The sequence below is a fragment of the Pleuronectes platessa genome, chromosome 15 (assembly GCF_947347685.1).
Source record: "Pleuronectes platessa chromosome 15, fPlePla1.1, whole genome shotgun sequence".
NCBI classification, from domain to species: domain Eukaryota; kingdom Metazoa; phylum Chordata; class Actinopteri; order Pleuronectiformes; family Pleuronectidae; genus Pleuronectes; species Pleuronectes platessa.
Window position 1 is genome coordinate 12,123,732 of NC_070640.1, and position 27,975 is coordinate 12,151,706.

Here is a 27,975-nt window from a genome sequence, read left to right on the forward strand (position 1 = left end):
TTCATTCAGAAAGCTATGTTGGCTCTGGTGAGTTGAAAGGTTTGGAGATTGAAATAGGGCCTAGAGTACCTTAAGCATTAAAATAAAAAGGGAAGCCCTGTCTGTAGTTTTGCCGTGACCCGGATTCGAACCGGGGTTGCTGCGGCCACAACGCAGAGTACTAACCTCTATACGATCACGGCAGGTTGGCTTGATGAGGAGGAGGTCTTTCTGTAGTAAACTAACTAGTTTGAATTGCACAAATTCTATTATTTAGCCTGTTTGAGATATTATATCTCATCACTCTTTTATTGTTTTAAATGAATCAAAGTGAAAGCCCAATAACAAGATTGAGTGAATGATAGCTGTGACATAAGGGTTCTTTGCCGTTTTTATCTTATGGCAACAGACCTTTAAAGTATCATTTGGAGAGGTGACTCAAATACCCGGTACAATTTGAATGTGACTGAATAGAGACAGAGATTTGGACAAGTGAGAAATTAAATTTTGTTCCGAGCTAGCCAGGAGTCGAACCTAGAATCTTCTGATCCGTAGTCAGACGCGTTATCCATTGCGCCACTAGCCCTTGTTGATACGTCAGGTTTGGGAACACACTACATGACCAAGAGTTGCATGGAAAAGGTTGTCGTCCTGTACTTTTCGAAAAAGGGAGGAGAACGCTGGTCGACTGACCTGTCAAGTTCAATACAGGATTTCATTCAGAAAGCTATGTTGGCTCTGGTGAGTTGAAAGGTTTGGAGATTGAAATAGGGCCTAGAGTACCTTAAGCATTAAAATAAAAAGGGAAGCCCTGTCTGTAGTTTTGCCGTGACCCGGATTCGAACCGGGGTTGCTGCGGCCACAACGCAGAGTACTAACCTCTATACGATCACGGCAGGTTGGCTTGATGAGGAGGAGGTCTTTCTGTAGTAAACTAACTAGTTTGAATTGCACAAATTCTATTATTTAGCCTGTTTGAGATATTATATCTCATCACTCTTTTATTGTTTTAAATGAATCAAAGTGAAAGCCCAATAACAAGATTGAGTGAATGATAGCTGTGACATAAGGGTTCTTTGTCGTTTTTATCTTATGGCAACAGACATTTAAACTATCATTTGGAGAGGTGACTCAAATACCCGGTACAACTTGAATGTGACTGAATAGAGACAGAGATTTGGACAAGTGAGAAATTAAATATTTTTTCCGAGCTAGCCAGGAGTCGAACTTAGAATCTTCTGATCCGTAGTCAGACGCGTTATCCATTGCGCCACTAGCCCTTGTTGATACTTCAGGTTTGGGAACACACTACATGACCCAGAGTTGCATGGAAAAGGTTGTCGTCCTGTACTTTTCGAAAAAGGGAGGAGAACGCTGGTCGACTGACCTGTCAAGTTCAATACAGGATTTCATTCAGAAAGCTATGTTGGCTCTGGTGAGTTGAAAGGTTTGGAGATTGAAATAGGGCCTAGAGTACCTTAAGCATTAAAATAAAAAGGGAAGCCCTGTCTGTAGTTTTGCCGTGACCCGGATTCGAACCGGGGTTGCTGCGGCCACAACGCAGAGTACTAACCTCTATACGATCACGGCAGGTTGGCTTGATGAGGAGGAGGTCTTTCTGTAGTCAACTAACTAGTTTGAATTGCACAAATTCTATTATTTAGCCTGTTTGAGATATTATATCTCATCACTCTTTTATTGTTTTAAATGAATCAAAGTGAAAGCCCAATAACAAGATTGAGTGAATGATAGCTGTGAGATAAGGGTTCTTTGTCGTTTTTATCTTATGGCAACAGACCTTTAAAGTATCATTTGGAGAGGTGACTCAAATACCCGGTACAACTTGAATGTGACTGAATAGAGACAGAGATTTGGACAAGTGAGAAATTAAATTTTTTTTCCGAGCTAGCCAGGAGTCGAACCTAGAATCTTCTGATCCGTAGTCAGACGCGTTATCCATTGCGCCACTAGCCCTTGTTGATACGTCAGGTTTGGGAACACACTACATGACCCAGAGTTGCATGGAAAAGGTTGTCGTCCTGTACTTTTCGAAAAAGGGAGGAGAACGCTGGTCGACTGACCTGTCAAGTTCAATACAGGATTTCATTCAGAAAGCTATGTTGGCTCTGGTGAGTTGAAAGGTTTGGAGATTGAAATAGGGCCTAGAGTACCTTAAGCATTAAAATAAAAAGGGAAGCCCTGTCTGTAGTTTTGCCGTGACCCGGATTCGAACCGGGGTTGCTGCGGCCACAACGCAGAGTACTAACCTCTATACGATCACGGCAGGTTGGCTTGATGAGGAGGAGCTCTTTATTTCTGTAGTAAACTAACTAGTTTGAATTGCAAAAATTCTATTATTTAGCCTGTTTGAGATATTATATCTCATCACTCTTTTATTGTTTTAAATGAATCAAAGTGAAAGCCCAATAACAAGATTGAGTGAATGATAGCTGTGAGATAAGGGTTCTTTGTCGTTTTTATCTTATGGCAACAGACCTTTAAAGTATCATTTGGAGAGGTGACTCAAATACCCGGTACAATTTGAATGTGACTGAATAGAGACAGAGATTTGGACAAGTGAGAAATTAAATTTTGTTCCGAACTAGCCAGGAGTCGAACCTAGAATCTTCTGATCCGTAGTCAGACGCGTTATCCATTGCGCCACTAGCCCTTGTTGATACGTCAGGTTTGGGAACACACTACATGACCAAGAGTTGCATGGAAAAGGTTGTCGTCCTGTACTTTTCGAAAAAGGGAGGAGAACGCTGGTCGACTGACCTGTCAAGTTCAATACAGGATTTCATTCAGAAAGCTATGTTGGCTCTGGTGAGTTGAAAGGTTTGGAGATTGAAATAGGGCCTAGAGTACCTTAAGCATTAAAATAAAAAGGGAAGCCCTGTCTGTAGTTTTGCCGTGACCCGGATTCGAACCGGGGTTGTTGCGGCCACAACGCAGAGTACTAACCTCTATACGATCACGGCAGGTTGGCTTGATGAGGAGGAGGTCTTTCTGTAGTAAACTAACTAGTTTGAATTGCACATATTCTATTATTTAGCCTGTTTGAGATATTATATCTCATCACTCTTTTATTGTTTTAAATGAATCAAAGTGAAAGCCCAATAACAAGATTGAGTGAATGATAGCTGTGACATAAGGGTTCTTTGTCGTTTTTATCTTATTGCAACAGACCTTTAAACTATCATTTGGAGAGGTGACTCAAATACCCGGTACAACTTGAATGTGACTGAATAGAGACAGAGATTTGGACAAGTGAGAAATTAAATTTTTTTTCCGGGCTAGCCAGGAGTCGAACTTAGAATCTTCTGATCCGTAGTCAGACGCGTTATCCATTGCGCCACTAGCCCTTGTTGATACTTCAGGTTTGGGAACACACTACATGACCCAGAGTTGCATGGAAAAGGTTGTCGTCCTGTACTTTTCGAAAAAGGGAGGAGAACGCTGGTCGACTGACCTGTCAAGTTCAATACAGGATTTCATTCAGAAAGCTATGTTGGCTCTGGTGAGTTGAAAGGTTTGGAGATTGAAATAGGGCCTAGAGTACCTTAAGCATTAAAATAAAAAGGGAAGCCCTGTCTGTAGTTTTGCCGTGACCCGGATTCGAACCGGGGTTGCTGCGGCCACAACGCAGAGTACTAACCTCTATACGATCACGGCAGGTTGGCTTGATGAGGAGGAGCTCTTTCTGTAGTCAACTAACTAGTTTGAATTGCACAAATTCTATTATTTAGCCTGTTTGAGATATTATATCTCATCACTCTTTTATTGTTTTAAATGAATCAAAGTGAAAGCCCAATAACAAGATTGAGTGAATGATAGCTGTGACATATGGGTTCTTTGTCGTTTTTATCTCATGGCAACAGACCTTTAAACTATCATTTGGAGAGGTGACTCAAATACCCGGTACAATTTGAATGTGACTGAATAGAGACAGAGATTTGGACAAGTGAGAAATTAAATTTTGTTCCGAGCTAGCCAGGAGTCGAACCTAGAATCTTCTGATCCGTAGTCAGACGCGTTATCCATTGCGCCACTAGCCCTTGTTGATACGTCAGGTTTGGGAACACACTACATGACCAAGAGTTGCATGGAAAAGGTTGTCGTCCTGTACTTTTCGAAAAAGGGAGGAGAACGCTGGTCGACTGACCTGTCAAGTTCAATACAGGATTTCATTCAGAAAGCTATGTTGGCTCTGGTGAGTTGAAAGGTTTGGAGATTGAAATAGGGCCTAGAGTACCTTAAGCATTAAAATAAAAAGGGAAGCCCTGTCTGTAGTTTTGCCGTGACCCGGATTCGAACCGGGGTTGCTGCGGCCACAACGCAGAGTACTAACCTCTATACGATCACGGCAGGTTGGCTTGATGAGGAGGAGGTCTTTCTGTAGTCAACTAACTAGTTTGAATTGCACAAATTCTATTATTTAGCCTGTTTGAGATATTATATCTCATCACTCTTTTATTGTTTTAAATGAATCAAAGTGACAGCCCAATAACAAGATTGAGTGAATGATAGCTGTGAGATAAGGGTTCTTTGTCGTTTTTATCTTATGGCAACAGACCTTTAAAGTATCATTTGGAGAGGTGACTCAAATACCCGGTACAACTTGAATGTGACTGAATAGAGACAGAGATTTGGACAAGTGAGAAATTAAATTTTTTTTCCGAGTTAGCCAGGAGTCGAACCTAGAATCTTCTGATCCGTAGTCAGACGCGTTATCCATTGCGCCACTAGCCCTTGTTGATACGTCAGGTTTGGGAACACACTACATGACCCAGAGTTGCATGGAAAAGGTTGTCGTCCTGTACTTTTCGAAAAAGGGAGGAGAACGCTGGTCGACTGACCTGTCAAGTTCAATACAGGATTTCATTCAGAAAGCTATGTTGGCTCTGGTGAGTTGAAAGGTTTGGAGATTGAAATAGGGCCTAGAGTACCTTAAGCATTAAAATAAAAAGGGAAGCCCTGTCTGTAGTTTTGCCGTGACCCGGATTCGAACCGGGGTTGCTGCGGCCACAACGCAGAGTACTAACCTCTATACGATCACGGCAGGTTGGCTTGATGAGGAGGAGCTCTTTATTTCTGTAGTAAACTAACTAGTTTGAATTGCAAAAATTCTATTATTTAGCCTGTTTGAGATATTATATCTCATCACTCTTTTATTGTTTTAAATGAATCAAAGTGAAAGCCCAATAACAAGATTGAGTGAATGATAGCTGTGAGATAAGGGTTCTTTGTCGTTTTTATCTTATGGCAACAGACCTTTAAAGTATCATTTGGAGAGGTGACTCAAATACCCGGTACAATTTGAATGTGACTGAATAGAGACAGAGATTTGGACAAGTGAGAAATTAAATTTTGTTCCGAACTAGCCAGGAGTCGAACCTAGAATCTTCTGATCCGTAGTCAGACGCGTTATCCATTGCGCCACTAGCCCTTGTTGATACGTCAGGTTTGGGAACACACTACATGACCAAGAGTTGCATGGAAAAGGTTGTCGTCCTGTACTTTTCGAAAAAGGGAGGAGAACGCTGGTCGACTGACCTGTCAAGTTCAATACAGGATTTCATTCAGAAAGCTATGTTGGCTCTGGTGAGTTGAAAGGTTTGGAGATTGAAATAGGGCCTAGAGTACCTTAAGCATTAAAATAAAAAGGGAAGCCCTGTCTGTAGTTTTGCCGTGACCCGGATTCGAACCGGGGTTGTTGCGGCCACAACGCAGAGTACTAACCTCTATACGATCACGGCAGGTTGGCTTGATGAGGAGGAGGTCTTTCTGTAGTCAACTAACTAGTTTGAATTGCACAAATTCTATTATTTAGCCTGTTTGAGATATTATATCTCATCACTCTTTTATTGTTTTAAATGAATCAAAGTGAAAGCCCAATAACAAGATTGAGTGAATGATAGCTGTGAGATAAGGGTTCTTTGTCGTTTTTATCTTATGGCAACAGACCTTTAAAGTATCATTTGGAGAGGTGACTCAAATACCCGGTACAACTTGAATGTGACTGAATAGAGACAGAGATTTGGACAAGTGAGAAATTAAATTTTTTTTCCGAGTTAGCCAGGAGTCGAACCTAGAATCTTCTGATCCGTAGTCAGACGCGTTATCCATTGCGCCACTAGCCCTTGTTGATACGTCAGGTTTGGGAACACACTACATGACCCAGAGTTGCATGGAAAAGGTTGTCGTCCTGTACTTTTCGAAAAAGGGAGGAGAACGCTGGTCGACTGACCTGTCAAGTTCAATACAGGATTTCATTCAGAAAGCTATGTTGGCTCTGGTGAGTTGAAAGGTTTGGAGATTGAAATAGGGCCTAGAGTACCTTCAGCATTAAAATAAAAAGGGAAGCCCTGTCTGTAGTTTTGCCGTGACCCGGATTCGAACCGGGGTTGCTGCGGCCACAACGCAGAGTACTAACCTCTATACGATCACGGCAGGTTGGCTTGATGAGGAGGAGGTCTTTCTGTAGTAAACTAACTAGTTTGAATTGCACAAATTCTATTATTTAGCCTGTTTGAGATATTATATCTCATCACTCTTTTATTGTTTTAAATGAATCAAAGTGAAAGCCCAATAACAAGATTGAGTGAATGATAGCTGTGACATAAGGGTTCTTTGTCGTTTTTATCTTATGGCAACAGACCTTTAAACTATCATTTGGAGAGGTGACTCAAATACCCGGTACAACTTGAATGTGACTGAATAGAGACAGAGATTTGGACAAGTGAGAAATTAAATTTTTTTTCCGAGCTAGCCAGGAGTCGAACTTAGAATCTTCTGATCCGTAGTCAGACGCGTTATCCATTGCGCCACTAGCCCTTGTTGATACTTCAGGTTTGGGAACACACTACATGACCCAGAGTTGCATGGAAAAGGTTGTCGTCCTGTACTTTTCGAAAAAGGGAGGAGAACGCTGGTCGACTGACCTGTCAAGTTCAATACAGGATTTCATTCAGAAAGCTATGTTGGCTCTGGTGAGTTGAAAGGTTTGGAGATTGAAATAGGGCCTAGAGTACCTTAAGCATTAAAATAAAAAGGGAAGCCCTGTCTGTAGTTTTGCCGTGACCCGGATTCGAACCGGGGTTGCTGCGGCCACAACGCAGAGTACTAACCTCTATACGATCACGGCAGGTTGGCTTGATGAGGAGGAGGTCTTTCTGTAGTAAACTAACTAGTTTGAATTGCACAAATTCTATTATTTAGCCTGTTTGAGATATTATATCTCATCACTCTTTTATTGTTTTAAATGAATCAAAGTGAAAGCCCAATAACAAGATTGAGTGAATGATAGCTGTGACATAAGGGTTCTTTGTCGTTTTTATCTTATGGCAACAGACCTTTAAACTATCATTTGGAGAGGTGACTCAAATACCCGGTACAACTTGAATGTGACTGAATAGAGACAGAGATTTGGACAAGTGAGAAATTAAATTTTTTTTCCGAGCTAGCCAGGAGTCGAACTTAGAATCTTCTGATCCGTAGTCAGACGGGTTATCCATTGCGCCACTAGCCCTTGTTGATACTTCAGGTTTGGGAACACACTACATGACCCAGAGTTGCATGGAAAAGGTTGTCGTCCTGTACTTTTCGAAAAAGGGAGGAGAACGCTGGTCGACTGACCTGTCAAGTTCAATACAGGATTTCATTCAGAAAGCTATGTTGGCTCTGGTGAGTTGAAAGGTTTGGAGATTGAAATAGGGCCTAGAGTACCTTAAGCATTAAAATAAAAAGGGAAGCCCTGTCTGTAGTTTTGCCGTGACCCGGATTCGAACCGGGGTTGCTGCGGCCACAACGCAGAGTACTAACCTCTATACGATCACGGCAGGTTGGCTTGATGAGGAGGAGCTCTTTCTGTAGTCAACTAACTAGTTTGAATTGCACAAATTCTATTATTTAGCCTGTTTGAGATATTATATCTCATCACTCTTTTATTGTTTTAAATGAATCAAAGTGAAAGCCCAATAACAAGATTGAGTGAATGATAGCTGTGACATATGGGTTCTTTGTCGTTTTTATCTTATGGCAACAGACCTTTAAACTATCATTTGGAGAGGTGACTCAAATACCCGGTACAATTTGAATGTGACTGAATAGAGACAGAGATTTGGACAAGTGAGAAATTAAATTTTGTTCCGAGCTAGCCAGGAGTCGAACCTAGAATCTTCTGATCCGTAGTCAGACGCGTTATCCATTGCGCCACTAGCCCTTGTTGATACGTCAGGTTTGGGAACACACTACATGACCAAGAGTTGCATGGAAAAGGTTGTCGTCCTGTACTTTTCGAAAAAGGGAGGAGAACGCTGGTCGACTGACCTGTCAAGTTCAATACAGGATTTCATTCAGAAAGCTATGTTGGCTCTGGTGAGTTGAAAGGTTTGGAGATTGAAATAGGGCCTAGAGTACCTTAAGCATTAAAATAAAAAGGGAAGCCCTGTCTGTAGTTTTGCCGTGACCCGGATTCGAACCGGGGTTGCTGCGGCCACAACGCAGAGTACTAACCTCTATACGATCACGGCAGGTTGGCTTGATGAGGAGGAGGTCTTTCTGTAGTAAACTAACTAGTTTGAATTGCACAAATTCTATTATTTAGCCTGTTTGAGATATTATATCTCATCACTCTTTTATTGTTTTAAATGAATCAAAGTGAAAGCCCAATAACAAGATTGAGTGAATGATAGCTGTGACATAAGGGTTCTTTGTCGTTTTTATCTTATGGCAACAGACCTTTAAACTATCATTTGGAGAGGTGACTCAAATACCTGGTACAACTTGAATGTGACTGAATAGAGACAGAGATTTGGACAAGTGAGAAATTAAATTTTTTTTCCGAGCTAGCCAGGAGTCGAACTTAGAATCTTCTGATCCGTAGTCAGACGCGTTATCCATTGCGCCACTAGCCCTTGTTGATACTTCAGGTTTGGGAACACACTACATGACCCAGAGTTGCATGGAAAAGGTTGTCGTCCTGTACTTTTCGAAAAAGGGAGGAGAACGCTGGTCGACTGACCTGTCAAGTTCAATACAGGATTTCATTCAGAAAGCTATGTTGGCTCTGGTGAGTTGAAAGGTTTGGAGATTGAAATAGGGCCTAGAGTACCTTAAGCATTAAAATAAAAAGGGAAGCCCTGTCTGTAGTTTTGCCGTGACCCGGATTCGAACCGGGGTTGCTGCGGCCACAACGCAGAGTACTAACCTCTATACGATCACGGCAGGTTGGCTTGATGAGGAGGAGCTCTTTATTTCTGTAGTAAACTAACTAGTTTGAATTGCAAAAATTCTATTATTTAGCCTGTTTGAGATATTATATCTCATCACTCTTTTATTGTTTTAAATGAATCAAAGTGAAAGCCCAATAACAAGATTGAGTGAATGATAGCTGTGAGATAAGGGTTCTTTGTCGTTTTTATCTTATGGCAACAGACCTTTAAAGTATCATCTGGAGAGGTGACTCAATTACCCGGTACAATTTGAATGTGACTGAATAGAGACAGAGATTTGGACAAGTGAGAAATTAAATTTTGTTCCGAGCTAGCCAGGAGTCGAACCTAGAATCTTCTGATCCGTAGTCAGACGCGTTATCCATTGCGCCACTAGCCCTTGTTGATACGTCAGGTTTGGGAACACACTACATGACCCAGAGTTGCATGGAAAAGGTTGTCGTCCTGTACTTTTCGAAAAAGGGAGGAGAACGCTGGTCGACTGACCTGTCAAGTTCAATACAGGATTTCATTCAGAAAGCTATGTTGGCTCTGGTGAGTTGAAAGGTTTGGAGATTGAAATAGGGCCTAGAGTACCTTAAGCATTAAAATAAAAAGGGAAGCCCTGTCTGTAGTTTTGCCGTGACCCGGATTCGAACCGGGGTTGCTGCGGCCACAACGCAGAGTACTAACCTCTATACGATCACGGCAGGTTGGCTTGATGAGGAGGAGCTCTTTCTGTAGTCAACTAACTAGTTTGAATTGCACAAATTCTATTATTTAGCCTGTTTGAGATATTATATCTCATCACTCTTTTATTGTTTTAAATGAATCAAAGTGAAAGCCCAATAACAAGATTGAGTGAATGATAGCTGTGACATAAGGGTTCTTTGTCGTTTTTATCTTATGGCAACAGACCTTTAAACTATCATTTGGAGAGGTGACTCAAATACCCGGTACAACTTGAATGTGACTGAATAGAGACAGAGATTTGGACAAGTGAGAAATTAAATTTTTTTTCCGAGCTAGCCAGGAGTCGAACTTAGAATCTTCTGATCCGTAGTCAGACGGGTTATCCATTGCGCCACTAGCCCTTGTTGATACTTCAGGTTTGGGAACACACTACATGACCCAGAGTTGCATGGAAAAGGTTGTCGTCCTGTACTTTTCGAAAAAGGGAGGAGAACGCTGGTCGACTGACCTGTCAAGTTCAATACAGGATTTCATTCAGAAAGCTATGTTGGCTCTGGTGAGTTGAAAGGTTTGGAGATTGAAATAGGGCCTAGAGTACCTTAAGCATTAAAATAAAAAGGGAAGCCCTGTCTGTAGTTTTGCCGTGACCCGGATTCGAACCGGGGTTGCTGCGGCCACAACGCAGAGTACTAACCTCTATACGATCACGGCAGGTTGGCTTGATGAGGAGGAGGTCTTTCTGTAGTAAACTAACTAGTTTGAATTGCACAAATTCTATTATTTAGCCTGTTTGAGATATTATATCTCATCACTCTTTTATTGTTTTAAATGAATCAAAGTGAAAGCCCAATAACAAGATTGAGTGAATGATAGCTGTGACATAAGGGTTCTTTGTCGTTTTTATCTTATGGCAACAGACCTTTAAACTATCATTTGGAGAGGTGACTCAAATACCCGGTACAACTTGAATGTGACTGAATAGAGACAGAGATTTGGACAAGTGAGAAATTAAATTTTTTTTCCGAGCTAGCCAGGAGTCGAACTTAGAATCTTCTGATCCGTAGTCAGACGGGTTATCCATTGCGCCACTAGCCCTTGTTGATACTTCAGGTTTGGGAACACACTACATGACCCAGAGTTGCATGGAAAAGGTTGTCGTCCTGTACTTTTCGAAAAAGGGAGGAGAACGCTGGTCGACTGACCTGTCAAGTTCAATACAGGATTTCATTCAGAAAGCTATGTTGGCTCTGGTGAGTTGAAAGGTTTGGAGATTGAAATAGGGCCTAGAGTACCTTAAGCATTAAAATAAAAAGGGAAGCCCTGTCTGTAGTTTTGCCGTGACCCGGATTCGAACCGGGGTTGCTGCGGCCACAACGCAGAGTACTAACCTCTATACGATCACGGCAGGTTGGCTTGATGAGGAGGAGCTCTTTCTGTAGTCAACTAACTAGTTTGAATTGCACAAATTCTATTATTTAGCCTGTTTGAGATATTATATCTCATCACTCTTTTATTGTTTTAAATGAATCAAAGTGAAAGCCCAATAACAAGATTGAGTGAATGATAGCTGTGACATATGGGTTCTTTGTCGTTTTTATCTTATGGCAACAGACCTTTAAACTATCATTTGGAGAGGTGACTCAAATACCCGGTACAATTTGAATGTGACTGAATAGAGACAGAGATTTGGACAAGTGAGAAATTAAATTTTGTTCCGAGCTAGCCAGGAGTCGAACCTAGAATCTTCTGATCCGTAGTCAGACGCGTTATCCATTGCGCCACTAGCCCTTGTTGATACGTCAGGTTTGGGAACACACTACATGACCAAGAGTTGCATGGAAAAGGTTGTCGTCCTGTACTTTTCGAAAAAGGGAGGAGAACGCTGGTCGACTGACCTGTCAAGTTCAATACAGGATTTCATTCAGAAAGCTATGTTGGCTCTGGTGAGTTGAAAGGTTTGGAGATTGAAATAGGGCCTAGAGTACCTTAAGCATTAAAATAAAAAGGGAAGCCCTGTCTGTAGTTTTGCCGTGACCCGGATTCGAACCGGGGTTGCTGCGGCCACAACGCAGAGTACTAACCTCTATACGATCACGGCAGGTTGGCTTGATGAGGAGGAGGTCTTTCTGTAGTAAACTAACTAGTTTGAATTGCACAAATTCTATTATTTAGCCTGTTTGAGATATTATATCTCATCACTCTTTTATTGTTTTAAATGAATCAAAGTGAAAGCCCAATAACAAGATTGAGTGAATGATAGCTGTGACATAAGGGTTCTTTGTCGTTTTTATCTTATGGCAACAGACCTTTAAACTATCATTTGGAGAGGTGACTCAAATACCCGGTACAACTTGAATGTGACTGAATAGAGACAGAGATTTGGACAAGTGAGAAATTAAATTTTTTTTCCGAGCTAGCCAGGAGTCGAACTTAGAATCTTCTGATCCGTAGTCAGACGCGTTATACATTGCGCCACTAGCCCTTGTTGATACTTCAGGTTTGGGAACACACTACATGACCCAGAGTTGCATGGAAAAGGTTGTCGTCCTGTACTTTTCGAAAAAGGGAGGAGAACGCTGGTCGACTGACCTGTCAAGTTCAATACAGGATTTCATTCAGAAAGCTATGTTGGCTCTGGTGAGTTGAAAGGTTTGGAGATTGAAATAGGGCCTAGAGTACCTTAAGCATTAAAATAAAAAGGGAAGCCCTGTCTGTAGTTTTGCCGTGACCCGGATTCGAACCGGGGTTGCTGCGGCCACAACGCAGAGTACTAACCTCTATACGATCACGGCAGGTTGGCTTGATGAGGAGGAGCTCTTTATTTCTGTAGTAAACTAACTAGTTTGAATTGCAAAAATTCTATTATTTAGCCTGTTTGAGATATTATATCTCATCACTCTTTTATTGTTTTAAATGAATCAAAGTGAAAGCCCAATAACAAGATTGAGTGAATGATAGCTGTGAGATAAGGGTTCTTTGTCGTTTTTATCTTATGGCAACAGACCTTTAAAGTATCATCTGGAGAGGTGACTCAATTACCCGGTACAATTTGAATGTGACTGAATAGAGACAGAGATTTGGACAAGTGAGAAATTAAATTTTGTTCCGAGCTAGCCAGGAGTCGAACCTAGAATCTTCTGATCCGTAGTCAGACGCGTTATCCATTGCGCCACTAGCCCTTGTTGATACGTCAGGTTTGGGAACACACTACATGACCCAGAGTTGCATGGAAAAGGTTGTCGTCCTGTACTTTTCGAAAAAGGGAGGAGAACGCTGGTCGACTGACCTGTCAAGTTCAATACAGGATTTCATTCAGAAAGCTATGTTGGCTCTGGTGAGTTGAAAGGTTTGGAGATTGAAATAGGGCCTAGAGTACCTTAAGCATTAAAATAAAAAGGGAAGCCCTGTCTGTAGTTTTGCCGTGACCCGGATTCGAACCGGGGTTGCTGCGGCCACAACGCAGAGTACTAACCTCTATACGATCACGGCAGGTTGGCTTGATGAGGAGGAGCTCTTTCTGTAGTCAACTAACTAGTTTGAATTGCACAAATTCTATTATTTAGCCTGTTTGAGATATTATATCTCATCACTCTTTTATTGTTTTAAATGAATCAAAGTGAAAGCCCAATAACAAGATTGAGTGAATGATAGCTGTGACATAAGGGTTCTTTGTCGTTTTTATCTTATGGCAACAGACCTTTAAACTATCATTTGGAGAGGTGACTCAAATACCCGGTACAACTTGAATGTGACTGAATAGAGACAGAGATTTGGACAAGTGAGAAATTAAATTTTTTTTCCGAGCTAGCCAGGAGTCGAACTTAGAATCTTCTGATCCGTAGTCAGACGGGTTATCCATTGCGCCACTAGCCCTTGTTGATACTTCAGGTTTGGGAACACACTACATGACCCAGAGTTGCATGGAAAAGGTTGTCGTCCTGTACTTTTCGAAAAAGGGAGGAGAACGCTGGTCGACTGACCTGTCAAGTTCAATACAGGATTTCATTCAGAAAGCTATGTTGGCTCTGGTGAGTTGAAAGGTTTGGAGATTGAAATAGGGCCTAGAGTACCTTAAGCATTAAAATAAAAAGGGAAGCCCTGTCTGTAGTTTTGCCGTGACCCGGATTCGAACCGGGGTTGCTGCGGCCACAACGCAGAGTACTAACCTCTATACGATCACGGCAGGTTGGCTTGATGAGGAGGAGCTCTTTCTGTAGTCAACTAACTAGTTTGAATTGCACAAATTCTATTATTTAGCCTGTTTGAGATATTATATCTCATCACTCTTTTATTGTTTTAAATGAATCAAAGTGAAAGCCCAATAACAAGATTGAGTGAATGATAGCTGTGACATATGGGTTCTTTGTCGTTTTTATCTTATGGCAACAGACCTTTAAACTATCATTTGGAGAGGTGACTCAAATACCCGGTACAATTTGAATGTGACTGAATAGAGACAGAGATTTGGACAAGTGAGAAATTAAATTTTGTTCCGAGCTAGCCAGGAGTCGAACCTAGAATCTTCTGATCCGTAGTCAGACGCGTTATCCATTGCGCCACTAGCCCTTGTTGATACGTCAGGTTTGGGAACACACTACATGACCAAGAGTTGCATGGAAAAGGTTGTCGTCCTGTACTTTTCGAAAAAGGGAGGAGAACGCTGGTCGACTGACCTGTCAAGTTCAATACAGGATTTCATTCAGAAAGCTATGTTGGCTCTGGTGAGTTGAAAGGTTTGGAGATTGAAATAGGGCCTAGAGTACCTTAAGCATTAAAATAAAAAGGGAAGCCCTGTCTGTAGTTTTGCCGTGACCCGGATTCGAACCGGGGTTGCTGCGGCCACAACGCAGAGTACTAACCTCTATACGATCACGGCAGGTTGGCTTGATGAGGAGGAGGTCTTTCTGTAGTAAACTAACTAGTTTGAATTGCACAAATTCTATTATTTAGCCTGTTTGAGATATTATATCTCATCACTCTTTTATTGTTTTAAATGAATCAAAGTGAAAGCCCAATAACAAGATTGAGTGAATGATAGCTGTGACATAAGGGTTCTTTGTCGTTTTTATCTTATGGCAACAGACCTTTAAACTATCATTTGGAGAGGTGACTCAAATACCCGGTACAACTTGAATGTGACTGAATAGAGACAGAGATTTGGACAAGTGAGAAATTAAATTTTTTTTCCGAGCTAGCCAAGAGTCGAACTTAGAATCTTCTGATCCGTAGTCAGACGCGTTATCCATTGCGCCACTAGCCCTTGTTGATACTTCAGGTTTGGGAACACACTACATGACCCAGAGTTGCATGGAAAAGGTTGTCGTCCTGTACTTTTCGAAAAAGGGAGGAGAACGCTGGTCGACTGACCTGTCAAGTTCAATACAGGATTTCATTCAGAAAGCTATGTTGGCTCTGGTGAGTTGAAAGGTTTGGAGATTGAAATAGGGCCTAGAGTACCTTAAGCATTAAAATAAAAAGGGAAGCCCTGTCTGTAGTTTTGCCGTGACCCGGATTCGAACCGGGGTTGCTGCGGCCACAACGCAGAGTACTAACCTCTATACGATCACGGCAGGTTGGCTTGATGAGGAGGAGCTCTTTATTTCTGTAGTAAACTAACTAGTTTGAATTGCAAAAATTCTATTATTTAGCCTGTTTGAGATATTATATCTCATCACTCTTTTATTGTTTTAAATGAATCAAAGTGAAAGCCCAATAACAAGATTGAGTGAATGATAGCTGTGAGATAAGGGTTCTTTGTCGTTTTTATCTTATGGCAACAGACCTTTAAAGTATCATCTGGAGAGGTGACTCAATTACCCGGTACAATTTGAATGTGACTGAATAGAGACAGAGATTTGGACAAGTGAGAAATTAAATTTTGTTCCGAGCTAGCCAGGAGTCGAACCTAGAATCTTCTGATCCGTAGTCAGACGCGTTATCCATTGCGCCACTAGCCCTTGTTGATACGTCAGGTTTGGGAACACACTACATGACCCAGAGTTGCATGGAAAAGGTTGTCGTCCTGTACTTTTCGAAAAAGGGAGGAGAACGCTGGTCGACTGACCTGTCAAGTTCAATACAGGATTTCATTCAGAAAGCTATGTTGGCTCTGGTGAGTTGAAAGGTTTGGAGATTGAAATAGGGCCTAGAGTACCTTAAGCATTAAAATAAAAAGGGAAGCCCTGTCTGTAGTTTTGCCGTGACCCGGATTCGAACCGGGGTTGCTGCGGCCACAACGCAGAGTACTAACCTCTATACGATCACGGCAGGTTGGCTTGATGAGGAGGAGCTCTTTATTTCTGTAGTAAACTAACTAGTTTGAATTGCAAAAATTCTATTATTTAGCCTGTTTGAGATATTATATCTCATCACTCTTTTATTGTTTTAAATGAATCAAAGTGAAAGCCCAATAACAAGATTGAGTGAATGATAGCTGTGAGATAAGGGTTCTTTGTCGTTTTTATCTTATGGCAACAGACCTTTAAAGTATCATTTGGAGAGGTGACTCAAATACCCGGTACAACTTGAATGTGACTGAATAGAGACAGAGATTTGGACAAGTGAGAAATTAAATTTTTTTTCCGAGCTAGCCAGGAGTCGAACTTAGAATCTTCTGATCCGTAGTCAGACGCGTTATCCATTGCGCCACTAGCCCTTGTTGATACTTCAGGTTTGGGAACACACTACATGACCCAGAGTTGCATGGAAAAGGTTGTCGTCCTGTACTTTTCGAAAAAGGGAGGAGAACGCTGGTCGACTGACCTGTCAAGTTCAATACAGGATTTCATTCAGAAAGCTATGTTGGCTCTGGTGAGTTGAAAGGTTTGGAGATTGAAATAGGGCCTAGAGTACCTTAAGCATTAAAATAAAAAGGGAAGCCCTGTCTGTAGTTTTGCCGTGACCCGGATTCGAACCGGGGTTGCTGCGGCCACAACGCAGAGTACTAACCTCTATACGATCACGGCAGGTTGGCTTGATGAGGAGGAGCTCTTTATTTCTGTAGTAAACTAACTAGTTTGAATTGCAAAAATTCTATTATTTAGCCTGTTTGAGATATTATATCTCATCACTCTTTTATTGTTTTAAATGAATCAAAGTGAAAGCCCAATAACAAGATTGAGTGAATGATAGCTGTGAGATAAGGGTTCTTTGTCGTTTTTATCTTATGGCAACAGACCTTTAAAGTATCATTTGGAGAGGTGACTCAAATACCCGGTACAATTTGAATGTGACTGAATAGAGACAGAGATTTGGACAAGTGAGAAATTAAATTTTGTTCCGAGCTAGCCAGGAGTCGAACCTAGAATCTTCTGATCCGTAGTCAGACGCGTTATCCATTGCGCCACTAGCCCTTGTTGATACGTCAGGTTTGGGAACACACTACATGACCCAGAGTTGCATGGAAAAGGTTGTCGTCCTGTACTTTTCGAAAAAGGGAGGAGAACGCTGGTCGACTGACCTGTCAAGTTCAATACAGGATTTCATTCAGAAAGCTATGTTGGCTCTGGTGAGTTGAAAGGTTTGGAGATTGAAATAGGGCCTAGAGTACCTTAAGCATTAAAATAAAAAGGGAAGCCCTGTCTGTAGTTTTGCCGTGACCCGGATTCGAACCGGGGTTGCTGCGGCCACAACGCAGAGTACTAACCTCTATACGATCACGGCAGGTTGGCTTGATGAGGAGGAGCTCTTTCTGTAGTCAACTAACTAGTTTGAATTGCACAAATTCTATTATTTAGCCTGTTTGAGATATTATATCTCATCACTCTTTTATTGTTTTAAATGAATCAAAGTGAAAGCCCAATAACAAGATTGAGTGAATGATAGCTGTGAGATAAGGGTTCTTTGTCGTTTTTATCTTATGGCAACAGACCTTTAAACTATCATTTGGAGAGGTGACTCAAATACCCGGTACAACTTGAATGTGACTGAATAGAGACAGAGATTTGGACAAGTGAGAAATTAAATTTTTTTTCCGAGCTAGCCAGGAGTCGAACCTAGAATCTTCTGATCCGTAGTCAGACGCGTTATCCATTGCGCCACTAGCCCTTGTTGATACGTCAGGTTTGGGAACACACTACATGACCCAGAGTTGCATGGAAAAGGTTGTCGTCCTGTACTTTTCGAAAAAGGGAGGAGAACGCTGGTCGACTGACCTGTCAAGTTCAATACAGGATTTCATTCAGAAAGCTATGTTGGCTCTGGTGAGTTGAAAGGTTTGGAGATTGAAATAGGGCCTAGAGTACCTTAAGCATTAAAATAAAAAGGGAAGCCCTGTCTGTAGTTTTGCCGTGACCCGGATTCGAACCGGGGTTGCTGCGGCCACAACGCAGAGTACTAACCTCTATACGATCACGGCAGGTTGGCTTGATGAGGAGGAGCTCTTTATTTCTGTAGTAAACTAACTAGTTTGAATTGCACAAATTCTATTATTTAGCCTGTTTGAGATATTATATCTCATCACTCTTTTATTGTTTTAAATGAATCAAAGTGAAAGCCCAATAACAAGATTGAGTGAATGATAGCTGTGAGATAAGGGTTCTTTGTCGTTTTTATCTTATGGCAACAGACCTTTAAAGTATCATTTGGAGAGGTGACTCAAATACCCGGTACAATTTGAATGTGACTGAATAGAGACAGAGATTTGGACAAGTGAGAAATTAAATTTTGTTCCGAGCTAGCCAGGAGTCGAACCTAGAATCTTCTGAGCCGTAGTCAGACGCGTTATCCATTGCGCCACTAGCCCTTGTTGATACTTCAGGTTTGGGAACACACTACATGACCAAGAGTTGCATGGAAAAGGTTGTCGTCCTGTACTTTTCGAAAAAGGGAGGAGAACGCTGGTCGACTGACCTGTCAAGTTCAATACAGGATTTCATTCAGAAAGCTATGTTGGCTCTGGTGAGTTGAAAGGTTTGGAGATTGAAATAGGGCCTAGAGTACCTTAAGCATTAAAATAAAAAGGGAAGCCCTGTCTGTAGTTTTGCCGTGACCCGGATTCGAACCGGGGTTGCTGCGGCCACAACGCAGAGTACTAACCTCTATACGATCACGGCAGGTTGGCTTGATGAGGAGGAGGTCTTTCTGTAGTAAACTAACTAGTTTGAATTGCACAAATTCTATTATTTAGCCTGTTTGAGATATTATATCTCATCACTCTTTTATTGTTTTAAATGAATCAAAGTGAAAGCCCAATAACAAGATTGAGTGAATGATAGCTGTGACATAAGGGTTCTTTGTCGTTTTTATCTTATGGCAACAGACCTTTAAACTATCATTTGGAGAGGTGACTCAAATACCCGGTACAATTTGAATGTGACTGAATAGAGACAGAGATTTGGACAAGTGAGAAATTAAATTTTGTTCCGAGCTATCCAGGAGTCGAACCTAGAATCTTCTGATCCGTAGTCAGACGCGTTATCCATTGCGCCACTAGCCCTTGTTGATACGTCAGGTTTGGGAACACACTACATGACCAAGAGTTGCATGGAAAAGGTTGTCGTCCTGTACTTTTCGAAAAAGGGAGGAGAACGCTGGTCGACTGACCTGTCAAGTTCAATACAGGATTTCATTCAGAAAGCTATGTTGGCTCTGGTGAGTTGAAAGGTTTGGAGATTGAAATAGGGCCTAGAGTACCTTAAGCATTAAAATAAAAAGGGAAGCCCTGTCTGTAGTTTTGCCGTGACCCGGATTCAAACCGGGGTTGCTGCGGCCACAACGCAGAGTACTAACCTCTATACGATCACGGCAGGTTGGCTTGATGAGGAGGAGCTCTTTATTTCTGTAGTAAACTAACTAGTTTGAATTGCACAAATTCTATTATTTAGCCTGTTTGAGATATTATATCTCATCACTCTTTTATTGTTTTAAATGAATCAAAGTGAAAGCCCAATAACAAGATTGAGTGAATGATAGCTGTGACATAAGGGTTCTTTGTCGTTTTTATCTTATGGCAACAGACCTTTAAAGTATCATTTGGAGAGGTGACTCAAATACCCGGTACAACTTGAATGTGACTGAATAGAGACAGAGATTTGGACAAGTGAGAAATTAAATTTTTTTTCCGAGCTAGCCAGGAGTCGAACCTAGAATCTTCTGATCCGTAGTCAGACGCGTTATCCATTGCGCCACTAGCCCTTGTTGATACGTCAGGTTTGGGAACACACTACATGACCCAGAGTTGCATGGAAAAGGTTGTCGTCCTGTACTTTTCGAAAAAGGGAGGAGAACGCTGGTCGACTGACCTGTCAAGTTCAATACAGGATTTCATTCAGAAAGCTATGTTGGCTCTGGTGAGTTGAAAGGTTTGGAGATTGAAATAGGGCCTAGAGTACCTTAAGCATTAAAATAAAAAGGGAAGCCCTGTCTGTAGTTTTGCCGTGACCCGGATTCGAACCGGGGTTGCTGCGGCCACAACGCAGAGTACTAACCTCTATACGATCACGGCAGGTTGGCTTGATGAGGAGGAGGTCTTTCTGTAGTAAACTAACTAGTTTGAATTGCACAAATTCTATTATTTAGCCTGTTTGAGATATTATATCTCATCACTCTTTTATTGTTTTAAATGAATCAAAGTGAAAGCCCAATAACAAGATTGAGTGAATGATAGCTGTGACATAAGGGTTCTTTGTCGTTTTTATCTTATGGCAACAGACCTTTAAACTATCATTTGGAGAGGTGACTCAAATACCCGGTACAACTTGAATGTGACTGAATAGAGACAAGTGAGAAATTAAATTTTTTTTCCGAGCTAGCCAGGAGTCGAACCTAGAATCTTCTGATCCGTAGTCAGACGCGTTATCCATTGCGCCACTAGCCCTTGTTGATACGTCAGGTTTGGGAACACACTACATGACCCAGAGTTGCATGGAAAAGGTTGTCGTCCTGTACTTTTCGAAAAAGGGAGGAGAACGCTGGTCGACTGACCTGTCAAGTTCAATACAGGATTTCATTCAGAAAGCTATGTTGGCTCTGGTGAGTTGAAAGGTTTGGAGATTGAAATAGGGCCTAGAGTACCTTAAGCATTAAAATAAAAAGGGAAGCCCTGTCTGTAGTTTTGCCGTGACCCGGATTCGAACCGGGGTTGCTGCGGCCACAACGCAGAGTACTAACCTCTATACGATCACGGCAGGTTGGCTTGATGAGGAGGAGCTCTTTATTTCTGTAGTAAACTAACTAGTTTGAATTGCAAAAATTCTATTATTTAGCCTGTTTGAGATATTATATGTCATCACTCTTTTATTGTTTTAAATGAATCAAAGTGAAAGCCCAATAACAAGATTGAGTGAATGATAGCTGTGACATAAGGGTTCTTTGTCGTTTTTATCTTATGGCAACAGACCTTTAAACTATCATTTGGAGAGGTGACTCAAATACCCGGTACAACTTGAATGTGACTGAATAGAGACAGAGATTTGGACAAGTGAGAAATTAAATTTTTTTTCCGAGCTAGCCAGGAGTCGAACCTAGAATCTTCTGATCCGTAGTCAGACGCGTTATCCATTGCGCCATTAGCCCTTGTTGATACGTCAGGTTTGGGAACACACTACATGACCCAGAGTTGCATGGAAAAGGTTGTCGTCCTGTACTTTTCGAAAAAGGGAGGAGAACGTTGGTCGACTGACCTGTCAAGTTCAATACAGGATTTCATTCAGAAAGCTATGTTGGCTCTGGTGAGTTGAAAGGTTTGGAGATTGAAATAGGGCCTAGAGTACCTTAAGCATTAAAATAAAAAGGGAAGCCCTGTCTGTAGTTTTGCCGTGACCCGGATTCGAACCGGGGTTGCTGCGGCCACAACGCAGAGTACTAACCTCTATACGATCACGGCAGGTTGGCTTGATGAGGAGGAGCTCTTTATTTCTGTAGTAAACTAACTAGTTTGAATTGCAAAAATTCTATTATTTAGCCTGTTTGAGATATTATATCTCATCACTCTTTTATTGTTTTAAATGAATCAAAGTGAAAGCCCAATAACAAGATTGAGTGAATGATAGCTGTGAGATAAGGGTTCTTTGTCGTTTTTATCTTATGGCAACAGACCTTTAAAGTATCATTTGGAGAGGTGACTCAAATACCCGGTACAATTTGAATGTGACTGAATAGAGACAGAGATTTGGACAAGTGAGAAATTAAATTTTGTTCCGAACTAGCCAGGAGTCGAACCTAGAATCTTCTGATCCGTAGTCAGACGCGTTATCCATTGCGCCACTAGCCCTTGTTGATACGTCAGGTTTGGGAACACACTACATGACCAAGAGTTGCATGGAAAAGGTTGTCGTCCTGTACTTTTCGAAAAAGGGAGGAGAACGCTGGTCGACTGACCTGTCAAGTTCAATACAGGATTTCATTCAGAAAGCTATGTTGGCTCTGGTGAGTTGAAAGGTTTGGAGATTGAAATAGGGCCTAGAGTACCTTAAGCATTAAAATAAAAAGGGAAGCCCTGTCTGTAGTTTTGCCGTGACCCGGATTCGAACCGGGGTTGTTGCGGCCACAACGCAGAGTACTAACCTCTATACGATCACGGCAGGTTGGCTTGATGAGGAGGAGGTCTTTCTGTAGTCAACTAACTAGTTTGAATTGCACAAATTCTATTATTTAGCCTGTTTGAGATATTATATCTCATCACTCTTTTATTGTTTTAAATGAATCAAAGTGAAAGCCCAATAACAAGATTGAGTGAATGATAGCTGTGAGATAAGGGTTCTTTGTCGTTTTTATCTTATGGCAACAGACCTTTAAAGTATCATTTGGAGAGGTGACTCAAATACCCGGTACAACTTGAATGTGACTGAATAGAGACAGAGATTTGGACAAGTGAGAAATTAAATTTTTTTTCCGAGTTAGCCAGGAGTCGAACCTAGAATCTTCTGATCCGTAGTCAGACGCGTTATCCATTGCACCACTAGCCCTTGTTGATACGTCAGGTTTGGGAACACACTACATGACCCAGAGTTGCATGGAAAAGGTTGTCGTCCTGTACTTTTCGAAAAAGGGAGGAGAACGCTGGTCGACTGACCTGTCAAGTTCAATACAGGATTTCATTCAGAAAGCTATGTTGGCTCTGGTGAGTTGAAAGGTTTGGAGATTGAAATAGGGCCTAGAGTACCTTAGTACCTTCAGCATTAAAATAAAAAGGGAAGCCCTGTCTGTAGTTTTGCCGTGACCCGGATTCGAACCGGGGTTGCTGCGGCCACAACGCAGAGTACTAACCTCTATACGATCACGGCAGGTTGGCTTGATGAGGAGGAGGTCTTTCTGTAGTAAACTAACTAGTTTGAATTGCACAAATTCTATTATTTAGCCTGTTTGAGATATTATATCTCATCACTCTTTTATTGTTTTAAATGAATCAAAGTGAAAGCCCAATAACAAGATTGAGTGAATGATAGCTGTGACATAAGGGTTCTTTGTCGTTTTTATCTTATGGCAACAGACCTTTAAACTATCATTTGGAGAGGTGACTCAAATACCCGGTACAACTTGAATGTGACTGAATAGAGACAGAGATTTGGACAAGTGAGAAATTAAATTTTTTTTCCGAGCTAGCCAGGAGTCGAACTTAGAATCTTCTGATCCGTAGTCAGACGCGTTATCCATTGCGCCACTAGCCCTTGTTGATACTTCAGGTTTGGGAACACACTACATGACCCAGAGTTGCATGGAAAAGGTTGTCGTCCTGTACTTTTCGAAAAAGGGAGGAGAACGCTGGTCGACTGACCTGTCAAGTTCAATACAGGATTTCATTCAGAAAGCTATGTTGGCTCTGGTGAGTTGAAAGGTTTGGAGATTGAAATAGGGCCTAGAGTACCTTAAGCATTAAAATAAAAAGGGAAGCCCTGTCTGTAGTTTTGCCGTGACCCGGATTCGAACCGGGGTTGCTGCGGCCACAACGCAGAGTACTAACCTCTATACGATCACGGCAGGTTGGCTTGATGAGGAGGAGGTCTTTCTGTAGTAAACTAACTAGTTTGAATTGCACAAATTCTATTATTTAGCCTGTTTGAGATATTATATCTCATCACTCTTTTATTGTTTTAAATGAATCAAAGTGAAAGCCCAATAACAAGATTGAGTGAATGATAGCTGTGACATAAGGGTTCTTTGTCGTTTTTATCTTATGGCAACAGACCTTTAAACTATCATTTGGAGAGGTGACTCAAATACCCGGTACAACTTGAATGTGACTGAATAGAGACAGAGATTTGGACAAGTGAGAAATTAAAATTTTTTTCCGAGCTAGCCAGGAGTCGAACTTAGAATCTTCTGATCCGTAGTCAGACGGGTTATCCATTGCGCCACTAGCCCTTGTTGATACTTCAGGTTTGGGAACACACTACATGACCCAGAGTTGCATGGAAAAGGTTGTCGTCCTGTACTTTTCGAAAAAGGGAGGAGAACGCTGGTCGACTGACCTGTCAAGTTCAATACAGGATTTCATTCAGAAAGCTATGTTGGCTCTGGTGAGTTGAAAGGTTTGGAGATTGAAATAGGGCCTAGAGTACCTTAAGCATTAAAATAAAAAGGGAAGCCCTGTCTGTAGTTTTGCCGTGACCCGGATTCGAACCGGGGTTGCTGCGGCCACAACGCAGAGTACTAACCTCTATACGATCACGGCAGGTTGGCTTGATGAGGAGGAGCTCTTTCTGTAGTCAACTAACTAGTTTGAATTGCACAAATTCTATTATTTAGCCTGTTTGAGATATTATATCTCATCACTCTTTTATTGTTTTAAATGAATCAAAGTGAAAGCCCAATAACAAGATTGAGTGAATGATAGCTGTGACATATGGGTTCTTTGTCGTTTTTATCTTATGGCAACAGACCTTTAAACTATCATTTGGAGAGGTGACTCAAATACCCGGTACAATTTGAATGTGACTGAATAGAGACAGAGATTTGGACAAGTGAGAAATTAAATTTTGTTCCGAGCTAGCCAGGAGTCGAACCTAGAATCTTCTGATCCGTAGTCAGACGCGTTATCCATTGCGCCACTAGCCCTTGTTGATACGTCAGGTTTGGGAACACACTACATGACCAAGAGTTGCATGGAAAAGGTTGTCGTCCTGTACTTTTCGAAAAAGGGAGGAGAACGCTGGTCGACTGACCTGTCAAGTTCAATACAGGATTTCATTCAGAAAGCTATGTTGGCTCTGGTGAGTTGAAAGGTTTGGAGATTGAAATAGGGCCTAGAGTACCTTAAGCATTAAAATAAAAAGGGAAGCCCTGTCTGTAGTTTTGCCGTGACCCGGATTCGAACCGGGGTTGCTGCGGCCACAACGCAGAGTACTAACCTCTATACGATCACGGCAGGTTGGCTTGATGAGGAGGAGGTCTTTCTGTAGTAAACTAACTAGTTTGAATTGCACAAATTCTATTATTTAGCCTGTTTGAGATATTATATCTCATCACTCTTTTATTGTTTTAAATGAATCAAAGTGAAAGCCCAATAACAAGATTGAGTGAATGATAGCTGTGACATAAGGGTTCTTTGTCGTTTTTATCTTATGGCAACAGACCTTTAAACTATCATTTGGAGAGGTGACTCAAATACCCGGTACAACTTGAATGTGACTGAATAGAGACAGAGATTTGGACAAGTGAGAAATTAAATTTTTTTTCCGAGCTAGCCAGGAGTCGAACTTAGAATCTTCTGATCCGTAGTCAGACGCGTTATCCATTGCGCCACTAGCCCTTGTTGATACTTCAGGTTTGGGAACACACTACATGACCCAGAGTTGCATGGAAAAGGTTGTCGTCCTGTACTTTTCGAAAAAGGGAGGAGAACGCTGGTCGACTGACCTGTCAAGTTCAATACAGGATTTCATTCAGAAAGCTATGTTGGCTCTGGTGAGTTGAAAGGTTTGGAGATTGAAATAGGGCCTAGAGTACCTTAAGCATTAAAATAAAAAGGGAAGCCCTGTCTGTAGTTTTGCCGTGACCCGGATTCGAACCGGGGTTGCTGCGGCCACAACGCAGAGTACTAACCTCTATACGATCACGGCAGGTTGGCTTGATGAGGAGGAGCTCTTTATTTCTGTAGTAAACTAACTAGTTTGAATTGCAAAAATTCTATTATTTAGCCTGTTTGAGATATTATATCTCATCACTCTTTTATTGTTTTAAATGAATCAAAGTGAAAGCCCAATAACAAGATTGAGTGAATGATAGCTGTGAGATAAGGGTTCTTTGTCGTTTTTATCTTATGGCAACAGACCTTTAAAGTATCATCTGGAGAGGTGACTCAATTACCCGGTACAATTTGAATGTGACTGAATAGAGACAGAGATTTGGACAAGTGAGAAATTAAATTTTGTTCCGAGCTAGCCAGGAGTCGAACCTAGAATCTTCTGATCCGTAGTCAGACGCGTTATCCATTGCGCCACTAGCCCTTGTTGATACGTCAGGTTTGGGAACACACTACATGACCCAGAGTTGCATGGAAAAGGTTGTCGTCCTGTACTTTTCGAAAAAGGGAGGAGAACGCTGGTCGACTGACCTGTCAAGTTCAATACAGGATTTCATTCAGAAAGCTATGTTGGCTCTGGTGAGTTGAAAGGTTTGGAGATTGAAATAGGGCCTAGAGTACCTTAAGCATTAAAATAAAAAGGGAAGCCCTGTCTGTAGTTTTGCCGTGACCCGGATTCGAACCGGGGTTACTGCGGCCACAACGCAGAGTACTAACCTCTATACGATCACGGCAGGTTGGCTTGATGAGGAGGAGCTCTTTCTGTAGTCAACTAACTAGTTTGAATTGCACAAATTCTATTATTTAGCCTGTTTGAGATATTATATCTCATCACTCTTTTATTGTTTTAAATGAATCAAAGTGAAAGCCCAATAACAAGATTGAGTGAATGATAGCTGTGACATAAGGGTTCTTTGTCGTTTTTATCTTATGGCAACAGACCTTTAAACTATCATTTGGAGAGGTGACTCAAATACCCGGTACAACTTGAATGTGACTGAATAGAGACAGAGATTTGGACAAGTGAGAAATTAAATTTTTTTTCCGAGCTAGCCAGGAGTCGAACTTAGAATCTTCTGATCCGTAGTCAGACGGGTTATCCATTGCGCCACTAGCCCTTGTTGATACTTCAGGTTTGGGAACACACTACATGACCCAGAGTTGCATGGAAAAGGTTGTCGTCCTGTACTTTTCGAAAAAGGGAGGAGAACGCTGGTCGACTGACCTGTCAAGTTCAATACAGGATTTCATTCAGAAAGCTATGTTGGCTCTGGTGAGTTGAAAGGTTTGGAGATTGAAATAGGGCCTAGAGTACCTTAAGCATTAAAATAAAAAGGGAAGCCCTGTCTGTAGTTTTGCCGTGACCCGGATTCGAACCGGGGTTGCTGCGGCCACAACGCAGAGTACTAACCTCTATACGATCACGGCAGGTTGGCTTGATGAGGAGGAGCTCTTTCTGTAGTCAACTAACTAGTTTGAATTGCACAAATTCTATTATTTAGCCTGTTTGAGATATTATATCTCATCACTCTTTTATTGTTTTAAATGAATCAAAGTGAAAGCCCAATAACAAGATTGAGTGAATGATAGCTGTGACATATGGGTTCTTTGTCGTTTTTATCTTATGGCAACAGACCTTTAAACTATCATTTGGAGAGGTGACTCAAATACCCGGTACAATTTGAATGTGACTGAATAGAGACAGAGATTTGGACAAGTGAGAAATTAAATTTTGTTCCGAGCTAGCCAGGAGTCGAACCTAGAATCTTCTGATCCGTAGTCAGACGCGTTATCCATTGCGCCACTAGCCCTTGTTGATACGTCAGGTTTGGGAACACACTACATGACCAAGAGTTGCATGGAAAAGGTTGTCGTCCTGTACTTTTCGAAAAAGGGAGGAGAACGCTGGTCGACTGACCTGTCAAGTTCAATACAGGATTTCATTCAGAAAGCTATGTTGGCTCTGGTGAGTTGAAAGGTTTGGAGATTGAAATAGGGCCTAGAGTACCTTAAGCATTAAAATAAAAAGGGAAGCCCTGTCTGTAGTTTTGCCGTGACCCGGATTCGAACCGGGGTTGCTGCGGCCACAACGCAGAGTACTAACCTCTATACGATCACGGCAGGTTG

General features: G+C 41.6%; 1 protein-coding gene and 69 non-coding genes across 70 annotated transcripts in view; 1 reads left to right on the plus strand and 69 right to left on the minus strand.

The window, feature by feature from the left end:
- Positions 1–27,975, plus strand: part of LOC128457410 (cilia- and flagella-associated protein 54) — a 121,168-nt gene that overhangs the window by 21,185 nt on the left and 72,008 nt on the right. The gene's annotated exons all lie outside the window — the stretch shown is intronic.
- Positions 111–182, minus strand: trnah-gug (transfer RNA histidin (anticodon GUG)). The gene has a single exon. It is a non-coding gene; the product is annotated as a tRNA-His (tRNA).
- trnar-acg (transfer RNA arginine (anticodon ACG)) lies at positions 493–565 on the minus strand. Its single transcript has one exon. It is a non-coding gene; the product is annotated as a tRNA-Arg (tRNA).
- Positions 804–875, minus strand: trnah-gug (transfer RNA histidin (anticodon GUG)). The gene has a single exon. It is a non-coding gene; the product is annotated as a tRNA-His (tRNA).
- On the minus strand, positions 1,187–1,259 carry trnar-acg (transfer RNA arginine (anticodon ACG)). The gene has a single exon. It is a non-coding gene; the product is annotated as a tRNA-Arg (tRNA).
- On the minus strand, positions 1,498–1,569 carry trnah-gug (transfer RNA histidin (anticodon GUG)). Its single transcript has one exon. It is a non-coding gene; the product is annotated as a tRNA-His (tRNA).
- Positions 1,881–1,953, minus strand: trnar-acg (transfer RNA arginine (anticodon ACG)). Its single transcript has one exon. It is a non-coding gene; the product is annotated as a tRNA-Arg (tRNA).
- Positions 2,192–2,263, minus strand: trnah-gug (transfer RNA histidin (anticodon GUG)). Its single transcript has one exon. It is a non-coding gene; the product is annotated as a tRNA-His (tRNA).
- Positions 2,578–2,650, minus strand: trnar-acg (transfer RNA arginine (anticodon ACG)). The gene has a single exon. It is a non-coding gene; the product is annotated as a tRNA-Arg (tRNA).
- On the minus strand, positions 3,272–3,344 carry trnar-acg (transfer RNA arginine (anticodon ACG)). The gene has a single exon. It is a non-coding gene; the product is annotated as a tRNA-Arg (tRNA).
- Positions 3,583–3,654, minus strand: trnah-gug (transfer RNA histidin (anticodon GUG)). The gene has a single exon. It is a non-coding gene; the product is annotated as a tRNA-His (tRNA).
- Positions 3,965–4,037, minus strand: trnar-acg (transfer RNA arginine (anticodon ACG)). The gene has a single exon. It is a non-coding gene; the product is annotated as a tRNA-Arg (tRNA).
- Positions 4,276–4,347, minus strand: trnah-gug (transfer RNA histidin (anticodon GUG)). The gene has a single exon. It is a non-coding gene; the product is annotated as a tRNA-His (tRNA).
- Positions 4,659–4,731, minus strand: trnar-acg (transfer RNA arginine (anticodon ACG)). Its single transcript has one exon. It is a non-coding gene; the product is annotated as a tRNA-Arg (tRNA).
- trnah-gug (transfer RNA histidin (anticodon GUG)) lies at positions 4,970–5,041 on the minus strand. Its single transcript has one exon. It is a non-coding gene; the product is annotated as a tRNA-His (tRNA).
- Positions 5,356–5,428, minus strand: trnar-acg (transfer RNA arginine (anticodon ACG)). Its single transcript has one exon. It is a non-coding gene; the product is annotated as a tRNA-Arg (tRNA).
- On the minus strand, positions 6,050–6,122 carry trnar-acg (transfer RNA arginine (anticodon ACG)). Its single transcript has one exon. It is a non-coding gene; the product is annotated as a tRNA-Arg (tRNA).
- On the minus strand, positions 6,361–6,432 carry trnah-gug (transfer RNA histidin (anticodon GUG)). Its single transcript has one exon. It is a non-coding gene; the product is annotated as a tRNA-His (tRNA).
- Positions 6,744–6,816, minus strand: trnar-acg (transfer RNA arginine (anticodon ACG)). Its single transcript has one exon. It is a non-coding gene; the product is annotated as a tRNA-Arg (tRNA).
- Positions 7,055–7,126, minus strand: trnah-gug (transfer RNA histidin (anticodon GUG)). The gene has a single exon. It is a non-coding gene; the product is annotated as a tRNA-His (tRNA).
- trnah-gug (transfer RNA histidin (anticodon GUG)) lies at positions 7,749–7,820 on the minus strand. The gene has a single exon. It is a non-coding gene; the product is annotated as a tRNA-His (tRNA).
- On the minus strand, positions 8,131–8,203 carry trnar-acg (transfer RNA arginine (anticodon ACG)). Its single transcript has one exon. It is a non-coding gene; the product is annotated as a tRNA-Arg (tRNA).
- Positions 8,442–8,513, minus strand: trnah-gug (transfer RNA histidin (anticodon GUG)). The gene has a single exon. It is a non-coding gene; the product is annotated as a tRNA-His (tRNA).
- Positions 8,825–8,897, minus strand: trnar-acg (transfer RNA arginine (anticodon ACG)). Its single transcript has one exon. It is a non-coding gene; the product is annotated as a tRNA-Arg (tRNA).
- trnah-gug (transfer RNA histidin (anticodon GUG)) lies at positions 9,136–9,207 on the minus strand. The gene has a single exon. It is a non-coding gene; the product is annotated as a tRNA-His (tRNA).
- Positions 9,522–9,594, minus strand: trnar-acg (transfer RNA arginine (anticodon ACG)). Its single transcript has one exon. It is a non-coding gene; the product is annotated as a tRNA-Arg (tRNA).
- On the minus strand, positions 9,833–9,904 carry trnah-gug (transfer RNA histidin (anticodon GUG)). Its single transcript has one exon. It is a non-coding gene; the product is annotated as a tRNA-His (tRNA).
- Positions 10,527–10,598, minus strand: trnah-gug (transfer RNA histidin (anticodon GUG)). Its single transcript has one exon. It is a non-coding gene; the product is annotated as a tRNA-His (tRNA).
- On the minus strand, positions 11,221–11,292 carry trnah-gug (transfer RNA histidin (anticodon GUG)). Its single transcript has one exon. It is a non-coding gene; the product is annotated as a tRNA-His (tRNA).
- trnar-acg (transfer RNA arginine (anticodon ACG)) lies at positions 11,603–11,675 on the minus strand. The gene has a single exon. It is a non-coding gene; the product is annotated as a tRNA-Arg (tRNA).
- On the minus strand, positions 11,914–11,985 carry trnah-gug (transfer RNA histidin (anticodon GUG)). The gene has a single exon. It is a non-coding gene; the product is annotated as a tRNA-His (tRNA).
- Positions 12,608–12,679, minus strand: trnah-gug (transfer RNA histidin (anticodon GUG)). Its single transcript has one exon. It is a non-coding gene; the product is annotated as a tRNA-His (tRNA).
- Positions 12,994–13,066, minus strand: trnar-acg (transfer RNA arginine (anticodon ACG)). The gene has a single exon. It is a non-coding gene; the product is annotated as a tRNA-Arg (tRNA).
- Positions 13,305–13,376, minus strand: trnah-gug (transfer RNA histidin (anticodon GUG)). The gene has a single exon. It is a non-coding gene; the product is annotated as a tRNA-His (tRNA).
- Positions 13,999–14,070, minus strand: trnah-gug (transfer RNA histidin (anticodon GUG)). The gene has a single exon. It is a non-coding gene; the product is annotated as a tRNA-His (tRNA).
- Positions 14,381–14,453, minus strand: trnar-acg (transfer RNA arginine (anticodon ACG)). Its single transcript has one exon. It is a non-coding gene; the product is annotated as a tRNA-Arg (tRNA).
- On the minus strand, positions 14,692–14,763 carry trnah-gug (transfer RNA histidin (anticodon GUG)). Its single transcript has one exon. It is a non-coding gene; the product is annotated as a tRNA-His (tRNA).
- trnar-acg (transfer RNA arginine (anticodon ACG)) lies at positions 15,075–15,147 on the minus strand. Its single transcript has one exon. It is a non-coding gene; the product is annotated as a tRNA-Arg (tRNA).
- trnah-gug (transfer RNA histidin (anticodon GUG)) lies at positions 15,386–15,457 on the minus strand. The gene has a single exon. It is a non-coding gene; the product is annotated as a tRNA-His (tRNA).
- On the minus strand, positions 15,772–15,844 carry trnar-acg (transfer RNA arginine (anticodon ACG)). The gene has a single exon. It is a non-coding gene; the product is annotated as a tRNA-Arg (tRNA).
- Positions 16,083–16,154, minus strand: trnah-gug (transfer RNA histidin (anticodon GUG)). Its single transcript has one exon. It is a non-coding gene; the product is annotated as a tRNA-His (tRNA).
- Positions 16,470–16,542, minus strand: trnar-acg (transfer RNA arginine (anticodon ACG)). Its single transcript has one exon. It is a non-coding gene; the product is annotated as a tRNA-Arg (tRNA).
- On the minus strand, positions 16,781–16,852 carry trnah-gug (transfer RNA histidin (anticodon GUG)). The gene has a single exon. It is a non-coding gene; the product is annotated as a tRNA-His (tRNA).
- trnar-acg (transfer RNA arginine (anticodon ACG)) lies at positions 17,167–17,239 on the minus strand. The gene has a single exon. It is a non-coding gene; the product is annotated as a tRNA-Arg (tRNA).
- trnah-gug (transfer RNA histidin (anticodon GUG)) lies at positions 17,478–17,549 on the minus strand. The gene has a single exon. It is a non-coding gene; the product is annotated as a tRNA-His (tRNA).
- On the minus strand, positions 17,861–17,933 carry trnar-acg (transfer RNA arginine (anticodon ACG)). The gene has a single exon. It is a non-coding gene; the product is annotated as a tRNA-Arg (tRNA).
- On the minus strand, positions 18,172–18,243 carry trnah-gug (transfer RNA histidin (anticodon GUG)). The gene has a single exon. It is a non-coding gene; the product is annotated as a tRNA-His (tRNA).
- Positions 18,558–18,630, minus strand: trnar-acg (transfer RNA arginine (anticodon ACG)). The gene has a single exon. It is a non-coding gene; the product is annotated as a tRNA-Arg (tRNA).
- trnah-gug (transfer RNA histidin (anticodon GUG)) lies at positions 18,869–18,940 on the minus strand. Its single transcript has one exon. It is a non-coding gene; the product is annotated as a tRNA-His (tRNA).
- On the minus strand, positions 19,251–19,323 carry trnar-acg (transfer RNA arginine (anticodon ACG)). Its single transcript has one exon. It is a non-coding gene; the product is annotated as a tRNA-Arg (tRNA).
- Positions 19,949–20,021, minus strand: trnar-acg (transfer RNA arginine (anticodon ACG)). Its single transcript has one exon. It is a non-coding gene; the product is annotated as a tRNA-Arg (tRNA).
- On the minus strand, positions 20,260–20,331 carry trnah-gug (transfer RNA histidin (anticodon GUG)). Its single transcript has one exon. It is a non-coding gene; the product is annotated as a tRNA-His (tRNA).
- trnar-acg (transfer RNA arginine (anticodon ACG)) lies at positions 20,631–20,703 on the minus strand. The gene has a single exon. It is a non-coding gene; the product is annotated as a tRNA-Arg (tRNA).
- Positions 20,942–21,013, minus strand: trnah-gug (transfer RNA histidin (anticodon GUG)). Its single transcript has one exon. It is a non-coding gene; the product is annotated as a tRNA-His (tRNA).
- trnar-acg (transfer RNA arginine (anticodon ACG)) lies at positions 21,329–21,401 on the minus strand. The gene has a single exon. It is a non-coding gene; the product is annotated as a tRNA-Arg (tRNA).
- On the minus strand, positions 21,640–21,711 carry trnah-gug (transfer RNA histidin (anticodon GUG)). The gene has a single exon. It is a non-coding gene; the product is annotated as a tRNA-His (tRNA).
- On the minus strand, positions 22,026–22,098 carry trnar-acg (transfer RNA arginine (anticodon ACG)). The gene has a single exon. It is a non-coding gene; the product is annotated as a tRNA-Arg (tRNA).
- trnah-gug (transfer RNA histidin (anticodon GUG)) lies at positions 23,039–23,110 on the minus strand. Its single transcript has one exon. It is a non-coding gene; the product is annotated as a tRNA-His (tRNA).
- Positions 23,422–23,494, minus strand: trnar-acg (transfer RNA arginine (anticodon ACG)). The gene has a single exon. It is a non-coding gene; the product is annotated as a tRNA-Arg (tRNA).
- Positions 23,733–23,804, minus strand: trnah-gug (transfer RNA histidin (anticodon GUG)). The gene has a single exon. It is a non-coding gene; the product is annotated as a tRNA-His (tRNA).
- trnah-gug (transfer RNA histidin (anticodon GUG)) lies at positions 24,427–24,498 on the minus strand. Its single transcript has one exon. It is a non-coding gene; the product is annotated as a tRNA-His (tRNA).
- Positions 24,809–24,881, minus strand: trnar-acg (transfer RNA arginine (anticodon ACG)). Its single transcript has one exon. It is a non-coding gene; the product is annotated as a tRNA-Arg (tRNA).
- On the minus strand, positions 25,120–25,191 carry trnah-gug (transfer RNA histidin (anticodon GUG)). The gene has a single exon. It is a non-coding gene; the product is annotated as a tRNA-His (tRNA).
- trnar-acg (transfer RNA arginine (anticodon ACG)) lies at positions 25,503–25,575 on the minus strand. Its single transcript has one exon. It is a non-coding gene; the product is annotated as a tRNA-Arg (tRNA).
- Positions 25,814–25,885, minus strand: trnah-gug (transfer RNA histidin (anticodon GUG)). The gene has a single exon. It is a non-coding gene; the product is annotated as a tRNA-His (tRNA).
- trnar-acg (transfer RNA arginine (anticodon ACG)) lies at positions 26,200–26,272 on the minus strand. Its single transcript has one exon. It is a non-coding gene; the product is annotated as a tRNA-Arg (tRNA).
- On the minus strand, positions 26,511–26,582 carry trnah-gug (transfer RNA histidin (anticodon GUG)). Its single transcript has one exon. It is a non-coding gene; the product is annotated as a tRNA-His (tRNA).
- Positions 27,205–27,276, minus strand: trnah-gug (transfer RNA histidin (anticodon GUG)). The gene has a single exon. It is a non-coding gene; the product is annotated as a tRNA-His (tRNA).
- Positions 27,587–27,659, minus strand: trnar-acg (transfer RNA arginine (anticodon ACG)). Its single transcript has one exon. It is a non-coding gene; the product is annotated as a tRNA-Arg (tRNA).
- trnah-gug (transfer RNA histidin (anticodon GUG)) lies at positions 27,898–27,969 on the minus strand. The gene has a single exon. It is a non-coding gene; the product is annotated as a tRNA-His (tRNA).